The sequence below is a fragment of the Jaculus jaculus genome, chromosome X, assembly GCF_020740685.1.
Source record: "Jaculus jaculus isolate mJacJac1 chromosome X, mJacJac1.mat.Y.cur, whole genome shotgun sequence".
NCBI lineage: Eukaryota > Metazoa > Chordata > Mammalia > Rodentia > Dipodidae > Jaculus > Jaculus jaculus.
The window spans coordinates 49,897,285-49,913,518 of record NC_059125.1 but is presented as its reverse complement, the minus strand read 5'-3'; the positions used below and the strand labels follow the sequence as shown (position 1 = coordinate 49,913,518).

Here is a 16,234-nt window from a genome sequence, read left to right as displayed (position 1 = left end):
ATGGTTGACTCACCAGCCACAGCTATCCATGCTAGAGCAAGAGTCTTACACAAAAACCTAACCACATTTACAATTTTGTTGGGGTGAAGTCCCCGAGCTTGGTGGTGGATTATCAAAAGGCACTAGTTGGAGGAAGGTGGAATGCCACAGGAAGTATTCTTTGTATCCTTGAGTGGGTGGATGTCCTGGGGTTTGTATCACAACTACTTTTCTTTTTAAAACCAGCTACCAAATCCATTAGCAGTCCAACCAATATCATACATTTATGTTTCTGCAGTACATTTGGGTCTTAATCATCTTCTCTTTCATTTTGTTTCTCTCTTTCTCTTTTTGCCTTTTCCGCTCTTTTCCTCTTCTTCATCCTCATCCTCATCTTCATCAACTTCTCCATCATGTCCAAATGCTTCTTCCTCACCACTGACTCCATCTTTATCACCTTCTCCTTCTACATCTTTGTCTTCATCTTCATCAAACTCTTCCTTCTCAATATTTTCCTCCTCATTATCGTCTTTTTTTTTTTTTCTCCTTCTTCATCATCTTTCTGTTCGTCCACATCATCCACCTCTGCATCTGAATCAGGGGCTTCCTGGTCCTTTCGGTCATAGCCATCTAGGTAAGTCAGCTGGGACAGGAGCTTGAAGACAGTTTCAATAGTCATTTATGTTAGTGACCACACAGATCTAGGCTTTTCAGGCAATCCAACTTTTCAAAGGTTTCATGGTGCTGGTATCTTTCAGTGTATTTCCACTTAGGATGAGATGTATGAGATTTCAAAATTCTTCTGCTGATATGTCCAGACCTCCAATGATTCTGTTGTCACTGAGCTCAACCTTTTTCAGTTTAGTTAGCTTGGGTAGATTTGAAACTGACATCAAACCTATAGCTAAATTCAGAAATTCAGATGCTAACCCCTCAATTTTCCCATCATCTGATTTGCAATTGTCCAAGACATGTTCTCGATCAGATGCCTGGGTTCTGTTTCTCAGCTTCAGGTGGATCCTCTTTTTCATGTCCATGTTCCCCTCATTCCCCCCTCTTCACACTTAACTTTCCACAGCAAGCGGTGAGGAGCATGTGCAGCCCTCGAGCCAAGTTACTCTTGGGAGCAGAGAGTTCTTCCAAATTTCTACTTAACCTGTCTTAGAGTCCCACATATGCAAGGAGTACAATTTTGAGCACCAATGCTTGAATATATACCTTGGTTCAATATTTTTTTTCGGCTTTTTGATGGTAGGCTATCACTTTACCCCCGCATAATCAGAACTCACTATGCAAGCAACAGTGAGACCCTACCTCTCAATAACAAGGAAGGAAAGTTGGGGGGCTGGAAATATGGCTTAGCATTTATGGCGATTGTGTGTGAAGCCTAAGAACCCAGGTTCAATCCCCCAATGCCCATGTAAGCCATATGCTCAAGGTGGCAAATGTGTGTGGAGGTTGTTTGCAATGGCTAGAGACCCTGTCATACCATTCTCTTTTCCTATGTGCCCCTTATCATCCTTTCTCTCAAATGAAAAAATAATTAAAATATATTTTTAAAATTTTTATTTATATATTTGAGAGAGATAGAGAAGCAAAGAAAGAGAGAGAGAGAGAAAGAAAATGGACATGCCAGGGTATCCAGCCACTGCAAACAAACCTCAGACACATGCACAACATTGAGCATCTTGCTTATGTGGGTCCTGGGGAATCAAACCCAGGTTCTTTAGCTTTGACGGTAAGCAGCTTAACTGCTAAGCCATCTCACCAGCCTCTTAAAATGTTAGGGTAAAAGAACAGTGTCTCCAGATTGAGTGCAGTTGCCCTTGTAACACTCCTCTTTCAGGAGACTGGAAGGGGTCTGGACAGTGAAGGCTACTTCAAGACCTAAGCCTCATTGAGTAATCATGACCCTCCAGCCAACTGTCCCAAACCCCTACACTCTGTTACCACAGATCCCCTCTAGGACACCCATTACTCAGTGATAAACCAAAAGGATGCCTTCTTTTGCTACCTGTTGCATCCTGACATTCAGCTCCTGTTTGCCTGTGAGGATGCCACTTGGAGGTTAGGACAGGTCATTATACTATCTTCTCATAAGTATATGGGCTGCTCCTTCTTTATTTGGCCTAGCTCTTTCTCAAGACTTGCTATACAAGACCTATCCAGAGATCATTGTCCTTCAGTATACAGATGATCTGCTATGGTGTAGGACTTCTGAAGATACTATTTCTAGAGCTCCTGTGTATCTTCTCAATTTGTTGGCTAACAAGGATGTAAAATGTCACCTGAAAAGGCTTATCTGTGCCAGATTAATATTACCTGCCTAGGTCTAATTTTACCATATGGTACTAAGGCTCTAGGACCAGAGAGAATTCAGCATATTCTCTTCTTCCCACTTGCTAAGGCCCTAAGCAGTTGAGAACCTTCCTGGAGATCCTTGTATACTGTAGGATCTGTGTACGAGGTATGGGGGTTTAAATGTAAATATATGTCCCACATAGGCTCAGGATTTAAAAAAAAAAAAGACTTGGTAGACTTTATTATATTAAGAAAAGGAAAGACAACAAAGAAGAGAGGGCTCCTGCCATGTGGATGGCAGAAGGGGGCAGAGAACCCCGTGGGAGTAGGAGTCCTCCCCTTTTCTAATCTCCGCAGGGCCAAGATGAGGGTGAGCTTACCAGAGCAGAGACCTGGAAGTTCAGGAGAAATATAAAGCTGAAAAAGAGTAGCCCAGGGATTTGTTTTTAAAGTTTATGTATTTATTTATGAAAGAAAAAGGGAGGGAGGCAGAGAGAGAGAGGGAGAGAACGGGTTTTCTGGTGCCCTCTGCACTTGCAAACAAACTGCAGGCTCAAGCAGCACCTTGGGCATCTGGCTTATGTGGATCCAGAGGAATTGAACCTGGGTCCTTTGGCTTTGCAGGCAAATGCCTTAACCAATAACCATCTCTCCAGGCCTCTCAGGGATTTTTGACTAAGTGTCCTACCTAAGACTCCACCAGCCTCCAGGTGGAGGTTATTACTGTGGGGGGGGATCTTTTAGTACCACTCTAAAGTATGAAGGCATGTAAAGAGTTAGCTTAAGCTCTGGAGACATGGTTTAATGTTTACGGTGTTTGCCTGCATATATAAAAGACCTCGATTCGATTCCTAAGAACCCATTTAAACCACATAGACAAGATAGCACATGTGTCTCGAGTCCATAAGCATTGGATAGAGGCAATGGCATGCCCAGTCTCTCGCTCTCTGTCTCTTTCTCTCTCACTCTTTCCCTCTCTCCTTACTTTCCTCTTTCTCTCTATCAAACAAATGAAAATTTAAAAGTATTAAAGGAAGAGATGGAGAGCTGGCTTAGCTCTTAAGGCACTTACCTGAAAAGCCAAAGGACTTAGATTCAATTCTCCAGGAGACAGGTAAGCCAGATGCACAAAGTGGCCTATGCATCTGGAGTTTACTTGCAGTGGCTGAAGGCCCTGGAACACCCATTCTCTCTATATATATCTGCATCTATATCTCTCTCCAATAAATATGCAAATGAAATAAATAATAATAATGAAAAAAAACATTAGTAGAAGAGATAGTTAGAACTCCAGGTATTTTTTTTTTAGGTTCATTGGCTATTTGGTAATGACTATCTGCTCTGATTTTATGGAAATCAGCCAGCTTCTTCTGCTATTGAAGGTGTTTCCCTTGGATTCTATAAGCCTGAAATAAACCCTTCCATCCCATAAGCCTCTTCTGGTCAGGTGTTTGCCCCAGAAACACATAAGTACCTGCAACACTAGGATATGCAGAACTGGCCAGACCCCTCTACCAGGCCCTTAAAGAGGGACAAGCACAAGGGCTGCCTCAGATTGAGTGTACCAGAGAGACACAACACTCCTTTCAGACACTAAAGGATGCCTTGATTTGTGACCCAGCCAGGGCTTGTCCACTTAGCCTGAATCCCACCTATATGTTACTAAACGGAAGGGGACAGGCCTCAGAGTGATTATACAATATCTAGGCCTTATAAGAGTGGAGATTGAAACACTATATGAAATCAGCAGTTTCTTTGGCTAGGCAGAGAGATGTGTGAATGGGACCTTGATAGGTGACTATATTCTAAACCAAGATGGCACAGAGTGTGACCCCACTTTCTTCTTCCTGGCCTTGGTGATTTTTCCATGAGCAGTCTGGCTTGGCAGGCTTTCTTGGACCTGTGCAGATCAATCAATACCTTTATGTTCATTTTAGCTGAAAAAACATGGACTCTGGATAGGTAAGCATCCCCCATTCAATAAAATATATTTTATTCTTTTTTTTCTTTTGATTTTGATATAGAGTGTCAGGCTAGCCTTGAACTCACATTGATACTCCTACCTCTACCTCTTGATTACTGCGATTAAAGGTGTATACCACCATGCCCAGAATAAAATTTATTCTGTTAAAGATGTTACTGCTTCTTAATTCTTTTTAAAACATATTTTATATATTTATTTGAAAGAGAGAGGGAGTAAAAGATGGATTGAGGGAAATGGGCAAGGCAGGACCATCTGGTACTGCAAAGGAACTCCATACGTATGGTTCACCTTGTGCATCTCTCTTAGTTGTGTCTGGGGGAATCAAATCTGAGTCCTTTGGACTTGCAGGCAAGTGCCTTAACCACTAAGCAATCCATCTATCTCAGATTCTTAATTCTTTAATGAGCAGAAAAATCCAGCACCCCTAGATGGTATCACGATAATTACTGCTCAAGCAGGAGGACCTAAAGTCAATTTCCAAGCATCCACATAAAACCCTATGAGGGAGTGATTTATGCCTGTAACATGAGGTATGCAGTGTGAAGATATAAAATAAAACTCAGCATTCTAGGCGTGTTGGAACATACCCTTAATCACAGCCTCTTGAGGTAGGAGGATCTCCATGAGTCTCAGCCAATCTGGAGCTAAAGAGTGAATTCCAGGACAGCCTGGGCTACAGTGAGACCGTGACTAAAAGAAAAATGATACTAATTATATTAAGTGAGGTAACCCAGGCCCAGAAAGCCAAATGTCACATGTTCTCACTCATATGTGGATCATAGCTACAGATGATTGCACTTCTGTGTGAGTAGGAAGAAAACTCAGTAGCAAAGTACAGTACAGTACAAAAGAGATATAAAGGGAAGAGAAAGGAAGGGAGGGAGGTACTTAATAGGATGATATTTTATATATGCAAGGAGAAGAATAGATTAGTGGAGGTTTAAAGGCCCAAGTGAGGTCAGGGGAAGAGATTTAGTAAAGGAAAGGTAGATGGAGGGCTAATCAAAATCTAAGAGTATAGGAATCATATGGAAACCTACTTTTTGGACAATGGAACACTCAGGAGCCGAAGATTGTTAATAGAAAATGTTCAGTGCCAGGGATGGGATAACTTCCAGTGAGTTGTTGGCCAGGGAGGTCACTGATGTCCCCAAAACATTACAGGCCATTGCTGAGACTACAGAGTGAATTCCAGGCAAGCATGGGCTAAAGAGAGGCCTGAACCCCAAAACAAGAACAGCAACAACAACAATTTAAAAAAAAAAATCCAGGTGTGGTGGCGTATGCTTTTAATCCCAGAACTCTGGGGGGGGCAGATATAGGATGATCACTTAAAGTTTGAGGCCAGCCTGAGACTACATAATGAATTCCAGGTCACCCAGGCCTAGAACGAGAACTTAACTTGAAGAGACAAAAAACAAATAATAAACAAAAAAGAATATGTTAGTTTGTTTCTGGGGCTGTAAAGATGGTTCAGCAGTTAAGATACTTGTCTGCAAAACCTAACAACTCTGGTTTGATTCTGCCATACCCATATTAAGCCAGATAGGGAAAGTGGTCCATGCATCAGTTCATTTGCAGTGACTAGAGGCTCTGGCCCACTCATTCTCTCTCATTCTCTCTCTCTCTTTCTCTCTCTCTGTCTGTCTCTGTCTCTATCTCCCACCTTGCAAATAAACAACTAAGGTAAAATATTTAACAAATGAACTATCCTATGTGCTCAGCCATTTTCATTTAGTTTTCAGGCAAAACTTCATTAACTTGCCCAGTCTAGTGTCAAACCTGTGCTTCTTCTGCCTGAGTATTTCCAAGAGCTAAGAGTTCAGGTGTGCATGGGCCACTGAGCCAGCTCAACAAATTGTTGAGTATTTTTTTTTGGGTATGTATATATGTGGATGTAGTGTGTGTGTGTATGGGCATGCATGTGCCATGGTGAATGTGTGGAAGTCGGGGGAGAGCTTTCTTGTGTCAATCCTCTTGCATCGCATCCTGAGGCAGGTCTCTGATTCACTACTCCATTCACCAGGCCAACTGCTTTCAGAGCTTCAGTCTCTGCCTCCAATCGTGCTCTCACTGGAGGCATGCTTACATTACAGAGGCCTGCCACAGCTTATCACAACAATTTAATCGGATAGTACTAGATTTTAGTTTTAGAAAAGAAAGTCATATTAAAAAAGACATCAATGGCAGTACAGTATTACTATTGATTTCAAGGTAGGGTCTCCCTGTAGCTCAGGCTGACCTGGAACTCACTCTATAGTCACAGCCTGGCCTCAACCTCACAGCAGTGTTCCTACCTCAGCCTCCCAAGTTCTAGGATTAAGGACATGCATCCCCAGACATGGCCCATGATTACTTTTTATTTAACAAGCTCAGGTGTTCTCCCTAATTTTTTTTATTGATAACCATCATAGGTACACACAATGTAGGCCATTGTCTCATATAAGAAATTGATTATTCTTTGTGTGTCTGTGTGCTTTGTATGTATATGGTGTGGTGCCTGTGGTGTGCGTTGTGTGCACATGTCTGTGCAAACACGCATATCACATATGTGTGTGTAGAGGCCATAGGAGAGGGTTGGGTGTCCTCCCGGTTCAAGTATATATTTCTTTCCATGAGACAAAGTCTCTCCATCAGCCTGGAGCTACTGTCCATAGGTGAGCTCTAATGATGGTCGGGGGTAAGAGTCACGCATAGGGTAGAAAGTGGATAGAGCACATCCTGTTATTTGTTTTGGTTTTGTTTTATTTTAAGGTAGGGTCTTACTCTAACCCAAGCTGACCTGAATGTCATTCTGTAGTGCAGGCTGGCCTTGAGTAAAGCAGATTTTAAATTTTTTTTCTTGATAGGGTTTCACTGTAACCAGGCTGGCCTGGAATTCACTAAATAGTCTCAGGGTGGCCTTGAAATCACAGCAATCCTCCTACCTCTGCCTTCCATGTGCTGGGATTAAAGAGTTGTGCCACTGAGGGGTTAATGACACTCCTTGAAAACCAGAGGAAACTAAAGATGTAAGAACTGTCCCTAAGTATAGAAGGGGTTGAGGAAACATCTTGGGCAGTGTGTCCCAGACAAGCCTGAAAACTTCCCTGATTGATGTACTGACCTTAGCTCAGAAGGTCTTGAAGGAGCAGAAGCCTTCTGACACATTCTGTCTTACACAACTTTTGCTGAAAACCCCTATTATGAACAAGGACACAAATAGCTACCAGTTTCTTATCTGCTTACCTCGGATCTGTACCTAGCCCAGTCTGTTTTTCTGAGGATCCTCCTTATGAGCTTGCACCCCAGCCTGGCTCAATGCTTCAGCCTCCGTCCCAAGGGAAGGTTTCAGCCCCCTGCTGTGCTTCAATGGACTGTCTCTGTCTGTTGAGAACAAGTCCAGTATTTTCCTTTGATTTTCTCTTTCACTTTCCTTACGTTGGGTACTGTGACTCTGATTATTGCCCTCAGGGGCTTGTGTGCGCTGACCCTCCCTTTCTCCTTCCCTCCCCTTCTCCTTCCCTCCCCTCCTCTCAACCTCCCTGCCAGTGTTTCACTCCCTGGGATCACAGAAGCTCGCCTTGCTCACTATTCAGGACTAAACAGCCACCAGTTGTGACCTGAGATCTCTGGTCTTTTGGTGTCTTTGTCTACGTGAGCAGTGCAAGTTCTGTCCAGCCTCATGGTCCAGGGAGCTGTATTAGTGTTTTTTGTAAATCCAGCTTAATACCTGGCAGCTTACTCTTGTAAACACTTTCTATTCCTTTGGTTTATTTGGGTGTTGGGAAGGAGAGCAAAGGATCACTAGGGCTTGCTGACAGACTGGAGCTCCATGTTGAGGGAGAGACCTCATCCAAGGAAATACATGGATGAGTCAGAAGAAATGGACACCAGACATTCCCCTCTGGCTTTTACAGGCATGTGCATAGGGTAAACCTATCTGCACACACATGTGCATATATCACACACAATTATCATGCTATCAATGTTATTTATGCATTGTGATAATAGATGAGAAGGAGCTGGGGATGTAAATCAGTGGTAGAGCCCATACTCATCTGCCAAGCTCTATGGTTCATCCCCAGCATAAAAGAAAGACAGGGGTCAAAGAGAGACACAAAGAAAAAGGAGATGTAGGGTCATGAGGGCCAAGACAGATTTGATATTCTCCAACTCTTACGAATATCGACATGCCTGGAGTGACCAAGGCGCTGTCATCCTTTAGATTTGAAACACACTCACCTGGCAATTTTTCAGTGGTGTGACAAAAGTCCTCTCAGGAGATTTATCTGCATGAGAGTGATAAGTCAGAATGGTTTCCTGGGTAATAACTATTTCTCAATTCCAGGCTCCTATAGCTTTAGGAGTGTTGGAGCTGAGGGTTGCTGTCCACTCAAGGAGGAGGAGCAGGTGAAGAACGACATTTATTTGTTGTGTTGACTCAGAAGTCTCCTTTTGGTGGTTTATAAAATGTGGACTCAGTCTATCCCATTACACTTTCTTACCCTCACCCCAAACCATTAGATTGATTGTTGAAAATTTGAAGTGTATGCACTGAAAGAAAAGTGACACTCTAAAAATCATTGCACAATACATGGGTGAATCTCAAGTGTCAAATGAACAAGAAAGATTGATGATTTAGCCCAGTGGTGCTAAAACCTGTCTAATGTAAACACTATTTTTTTAAAAAGCACCAACTTGAAGATAACTCCAGCCCTTTGTTCTCTGATCTGTTACAGTGATTGTGAGAGCTTCTAGATTCTGGACTGTTTAAGTGGAATCTTGTCTAACAGGCCTAAGGGAGACACTGAAGTGTTTTTAGAATACAGGGCAGAAGAGAGTGAGCACATCCATTCATGATGAGTACATGTTGCTGAAATGCAAATGATCTGTCACCACTAAAGCTGGCATTGGCATAGTGGATCTTGCTGCCTCATGCCTGTAATTTCAACACTCAGGATGCTGAGACAAGAGAACTTTAGGTCAGCTTTGGCTACATAGTGAGTTCTAGGCCAGCCTACGCTACATAGTATGAGACCCTATTCCAAGAAATGTAGAGCTGGAAAGATTGCTCAGTGGTTAAGGTGCTTGCTTGCAAAGCTTGATAAGAAGAGTTTGACTCTCTTATACCCACATAAAGCCTGCTGAACAAAGTGGCACATGCATCTGAAGTTTGTTTCCATCAGCTGGAGGCCCTGGAGGCATGCCCATTCTCTCTGTCTCTCTTGTATTTCTCTCTGCTTGTAGATGATAGATAGATAGATAGATAGATAGATAGATAGATAGATAGATAGATAAATTAAAAGTAATATAAAAGTCTGCTTTTGGGTCTGCCAACCTTTTCACCTACATTGTTTTGCTTCCCTGACTAATGGGAAAGTAAGATTTGTAAGTGTATGTGTGTGTGTGCACATGCACATGCATTTGTGTGTTTGGTGGGAAAATACTCTTAAGCACTGGGGACATGTGTTTATAGTCCCAGTCATTTAGGAGAATGAGAATAGGGTGCTCCCTTGAGCATAGGATTTCAATGCTAGCATGGGAAATGACACAGAGTATCTGTTTCTAAATAAGCATATAAACATGTTCTTGAAGGTATAGAACCTAATTTTGTTGGGAGTGGAAATTAATATGGTTTTGATAAAATAAGGAAAAATGTCTATCTATTACATCTTCTTATGCACTCTTATAAAATTGACTCTGAACTTTCAGGAGAACAAGCCATTTAATGAAAACTGTAATTATCCAGTAATTTGCTAATAGTGGTTATCGGGCATATCCTTTAAAAATATCAGGATCCCAGCACTCACACTAAACAAAAGACATATTTCAAGTGTACCAGTGTAGAATGACCTTGAGTTCACTAGGGCATCAACACTGTCCCACTAGGGCTTCACAGCTCTCCAGTTAAACACACCAACCGTAGCAGAAGCTATCTACACAGCCTTCACCAATTGCTACCTTCTTTCCTGCTCCATTCAAGGCTGTATATATTTACAATTTGTTTGGTACCCTTGAAAGTATACATTTTATTCTTCATGTTTTAGAATTGTGTATGATTTGTGTGTACTTAACTTTCTGCATCAACTCTTTCCCCCTCGGCTCTGACCTACAGGATGGAAGAGATTATTTTTGAGTGTTTTCTGGGCAGCTAGACTAAGAAGGAGTGAGTTCAATTATATCCTTCACAGCCCTTTCCTTTCCACTCACCTTGATTCTCACAGCCATTGCCTTTATCAGAAACAATGTTTTTGGATTCTATGGCCTGTTTCTTAGACTGCATGAAAAATGGGAGGTTACTTTTGAGGCCCATCAGGAAGCAAAAACACTTGATCCTCAAAATATAATATGATGAGGCCTGTGGAGATGGCTTAGTTGGTAAAGTGCTTGCCATATAATCATGAAGACCTGAGTTTGGATCCTCAGCACCACATAAAGGCTGGGTTCACCAGATCATGTCTGAGATCCCAATTTTGAGGAGGTAGAGATAGGAAGATTCCTGGGTCTTGATGGCCAACTAATCTAGATTCAGTATCAGTGAGAGACCTAATCTCAGAAAATGAGGTAGACAGTGACTGATGAAACACCTGATGCTGACTTCATTTTTTTATTAAAGATTTTCCCCAATATTTTATTTATTTGAGAGATAGAGGGACAGAGAGAGAATGGGCACACCAGACCCTCCTTCCATTGAAGGCAAATCTCAGACACATGTGCCATTTGTGCATCTGGGTTTACATGGGTATGAGGGAATCAAACCTGGACACTCAGGCTTTGTAAGCAAGTTCCTTTAAGTGCTGAGCCATCTCCAGCCTCTGACGTTGCATCTGATCACACACATGAGCACACATATAAACATGCATGCATACCACCTGAAAAACACAAAAAACAGATGACTTGAAGACGAAGGAAAGAGAAGGGTCTGGGATGGAGACATCGGCCCAAAGGGCTGCAGGAGGGAAATGTGCAGGCTGCAGGTCTGAGCCTGTGCAGAGGGTGTAAAAGAGAAGCTTGATCAGAAGCTGCCTTGGAATTTCTCCTGCATGAAAGGATCAAGGGGTGGGGCAGACACTTGCTGTAGCCTGAGAAGTCCCAGCATGGAAAGGGATTTGGTGGGGGGTTCTCATCTCAGAGACTCCCAGGCTTGTCTGTGCACAAAACTTCCTGTTACCTAGTTTAGTCATGGTGGTGTAGTTTCTTTTCATATAGACGTAGGTAGTTTTCTCCGAATAGCTCAGCTTTGCCTATTCTCTGTTTGAGAAGTGTTGGGAAATACCCTGGAAGGCCTAGAAAAGAAGGAATAGTACAGGGTAGCTGCCACTTGGCCCAACCATTTCCTCTGCTGCTGGATGTGTGTAATGCATTTGGGAATTTGAGAACACTTCTACTTGTGATGGGGAAGCCACATGAGAGGACAAGGACAACAGGCTCCTGCCTCTCCCTGGCCATGCAGTAGGTGCCTAATGTTAATGCTAACTTGTTCTGCTACCTTCCGAAATAGACTGAAAGTAACCAAATGAGTGTAGTGCCATGTGACAGATCTACCGTTTTCAGTGAAGCTGGAGGACGACAATGAGCGAGGTTTGGGTGTACTGTTGAGACCCTGATCTTTGTCCCCAGTGCCTCTGCTAGCTAACTGCAGCCCTGAGCAACCCAGTTCCCCTACAGTGGCTACTCGTCTGCCCCCTACAAGTCACCTCACCTTGCAAGTTTTCTTTCACTCTTGTTTATCTCCCAAGAGGCTACTGAACAGGAGCTATTTCTCTCCTTGGCCCTGAGAATATTGTGATCTTGAAGGGACACAGACTGATTGTCTCCAGCCATGAAAATGAAGGGCATGTAGAAGAACACAGAGAGACTGCAACACTGAGTCACCTGAAATTGGCTTCAACTCCCTTCCACTGTGGACTTATCTGTCCCAGAGAAAGGACATGGGTGGAGTCTAATGGCAATAAAATGATAGGTGTATCAGGGAGAAATAACGGTTAAGAATTACAGTGTTAATCTGGGAATGGTGGCGCATGCCTTCAATCCCAGCACTTGGGAGGCAGAGGTGGGAGGATCACCATGAGTTCAAGGCCACCCTGAGACTACATAGTGAATTCCAGGTGAGCCTGAGCTAGAGTGAGACCCTATTTCGAAAAACAAAACAAAAAAAAAAGAAAAAAAGAAAGAAAACAATTACAGTGTTTAAAAAAAAAAGAATTATAAGGTTGTTACTTCCTAGGTGAGTGTTTTAAACTGAAGAATTAAAAATCAAACATCTTGTTGGATAAGCCATGTAGAAAAGGATAGACCCCACATGTTCTCACCTATATGTGGAAGGCAAAAAAGTTAATTTTGCAGAAGGTAAAAGCCAAACAGTGGTCATTAGTGGATATGGGGATGGAGGACAATAGAAGACACTCAGACAATAGGGGACAGATTCCATTAAAGAGAAGAGTAAGTTCTAATGTTCCACAAGGGTGACCATAGTTTATAACAACTGGTTAATTTATATAGAAGGAGGGTGGACGCAGAAGGCTACAAATATTTGATGAGTACACATTGCATATGTATCTCGAATTTTCACATTGTCGTCCATAAATTTCTTGTGTCTTAAAAAACAAGTGGGGCCAGGCATCGTTGGCCACACCTTTAATCCCAGTACTTGGGAGGTAGAGGTAGGAGTATCGCCATGAGTTCGAAGACACCCTTACACTACATAGTGAATTCCAGGTCAGTCTGGGCTAGAGTGAGACCCTACCTAAAAAATAAAAGGATTAAAAAGGTGGGCTGAAAGCCGGGCGTGGTGGCGCACGCCTTTAATCCCAGCACTCGGGAGGCAGAGGTAGGAGGATCACTGTGAGTTCAAGGTCACCCTGAGACTCCATAGTGAATTCCAGGTCAGCCGGGACTAAGGTGACACCCTACCTCCAACCCCCCCCAAAAAAAAGGTGGGCTGAGGAGATGGATCAGTGGTAAATGCACTAGTTTTCAAAATTTGCCAGCCTGGGTTCAATTTTCCTGTACTCACAAAAGATAGAAGCACAAAGTGGCACATGCATATCGACTTCCCTTGCAGTGATAAGGAGCCCTGCCATGTCCAATCTCTCTGTCTCTCTTCCTCTCTCCCTCCCTCTCTGCTTGCATATAAGTAAATAAATAATTGAAAATTAAAAATATAAAGGGAAGTCAAGTGTTGTGGTGCATGCATTTAATCCTAGAACTTGGGAGGCCGAGGTAGGAGGAGCACCGTGGGTTGGAGGCCACCCTGAGACTACACAGTGAATTCCAGGTCAGCCTGGGCTACAGCGAGAGCCTACGTAGAAAAAAAAAACAAAAAACAATGGACAAAAACTAGGGGAAAAAAATTGTTAGGAAGTCAGGCTTGGTGATGTACATGTATAATCAATACACTCAGAAAGCTAAGGCAGATATGTGGTTGAGTTCAAGGACAGCCTGGACTACTTTAGTGAGACTGATTCAAAACCACTTATAAAGAAGTAAAAACAAAACAAAACAAAAAACTCTCTGTTCATGAAGCTGTAAAATAAGGGTTTAGTGTATTTTTAAAGATTCAACTTGAAAGTGGGGAGGGGGAGGGAATTACCATGGGATATTTTTTTATAATCATGGAAAATGCTAATAAAAATTTATAAAAAGATTAAACTTGATTTTTCTAAAGCAAAGATAAAAGTATGAACAAGGACTGCGGACATGGCTCAAAAATTAAAGGTGCTTACTTGCAATACCTGTCAGTCCCAGTCCTATTCCCCAGTGCCCACATAAAGCCAGATGCACAAATTGGCACATGCATCTGGAGTTTGTTTGCAGCGACAAGAGGCCCTGATGTGCCCAGTCTCTCCCTCCCTACCTCTCTTTCTCTCCATTTTCCCTTACAAATAAATAAATAATTTTTAAAAAAAAAGAATCGATGAAAATAGAATCGATGAATTTTTTACAATTAAAATATTTTAAAATATTTCTTTGTGTATGTATGTGTGGAAGCAGCAAGTGCGGCTTTAGGGGGGTGCTAGGGAATGAAATGTGGGTCAACAGATTTGCAAGCAAGCGCCTTTAATCACCAAGCCAACTACCGAGCTCCAAAAATGTTCTCTTTTTTTGAGGTAGGGTCTTACTCTAACCCAAGCTGGCTTCAAACTCACAACAGTCCTCCTGCCTCTGACTCCTGAGTGCTGGGATTAAAGGTACGTACCACCACACCTGGCCTAAAATGTTTCAACTTAATGATTTCAGTCTTTATCCTTCTGCAAGTTTTTTAACCTTGTATTTATTTCCAAATTAAAATTTTAACTTACACATGCAAAATTGACATGCATCTGTGTATACTGTAACATTTTAAGCCATGTGTGGTCATCAGTACATGTGTAAATGTTTGTTCTGCTTTAACACTGAGTTTGCTTTGTTGTCCTTTCTGGCCCCAACTCCTTGGTTAAAGGGATCCTCCTACTTCAGTATGCTGTTAAGATTATCATTTTATTTTTTCTTTATTTATTTATCTATTTGGAGAGAGAGAATGAGAATGGGCACACCAGAGTCTCTCACCATGGCAAATGAACCCCGGACACATGTGCCACCTTGTGCATGTGGCTTCACGTGGGTACTGGAGAATCCAACCTGGGTCCTTTGATTTTACTGGCAATTGTATTAACCACTAAGCAATCCCTCCACCTCCCATTTTACTTTTTGGATGTACTTTGAAAATATTTTTATCTATTTGAGAGGGTGGAAGAGGGTGGGAAGGAGGGAAAACAGGTGTGCCAAGGCCTCTAGCTTCTGAAAAGGAAATGCAGACACATGCCATCTTGTGCATCGGGCAGTTATTGAGTACTGGGCAACACAACCCCTCCCAGCAGGTTTTGCTCTCTAGCTGCTCCTGACTCCCAACGTGTAGTTTTGAGTGCGCGTGCTCCAGGATAAAGTGGGAGATGATGAATGTCACAGGTGACATGGCCTTTCTGAGGGATGAATTTTTTGTTGCCAAGGAAAGTTCTGTTAATTTGAGTGAATTGGAGGGCAATCGCTTGGTTTTTCTGGAAATTATTTGAGTGAAGCAAGAGAGTGAGAATCTCTGATACTAAAAAAACCAGACCTCACTCACTGTCAGGAATGTGGGGCATTCGAACACACACCAACTTGGGGTCCTAAAAGCTTATGCATCAGAAATATTGTGAGGAGTAGAGTCTGAGAGGTCTGTGGAGCCCGGAAGTTTGCCACTTTATCCTATGGGGGTAGTAAAATGGTCTCTCCACAGAGGCAATATATATGTAACATTGTCTCTAATTGAATAAATTTATGGGCATCTGGCTGATTTTGGGGTTTGGGGTCAAGTAGGAGTTTTGCTTCCACAAAAATTGTGGTGCCCCAATCTCATAGATCCAAGATGATTCCCATTTTGTCTGGGCTCCCGGAACTTCCAGGACAAGGCCTGAGACAGGCAGAGTTGGTGCAGATGCCCCCTCATACACTTCCACATTTAATGTTCTCACCAGGATAAGGTGGGATGCCACACATGGCACCATTTCATTGATAACTAAGTCAACTTTTGCAGATCGACATTATTTTTTTCCCTGCATTCCTTCCACAGTACCCTGATGCATAAGTGTGACCTCCCTCTTGTTCATTTTGACATTTACTGTCTGTGGAACTGTCCAAGAGCTTGTTGTGATGCCCAATATTTTCTAGAATCCCTGCCTTTCACAGATGTGTGCATTCATATCTTGCTTTTCTTCTCCCAAATCTTCATTTTATACAACACTGTCAATTGCAAGGAGACTCTTGCTGCCTCCAAGAATGTCAGTCTGAACAAAGTATGAAGACCAGAGTTTTAGTTCTGGAGACACTGTTCATTTGGTGTATTACTTTTCTTTAGAAGCTTCCAGATTTGTCATCTTTAAGTGCATATTGTGTGATTCCTCAGAGGTGACATTATGGTGATGCATGCAAAGATGTTTATGAACTCTAAAGAACTAGAGAAGTGCAACT

General features: G+C 42.4%; 1 pseudogene; it reads right to left on the bottom strand.

Annotated features, from left to right (window-relative positions):
• Positions 1–289: 289 nt before the first annotated feature.
• On the bottom strand, positions 290–1,016 carry LOC101610381 (annotated as a pseudogene).
• Between the last annotated feature and the right edge of the window lie 15,218 nt (positions 1,017–16,234).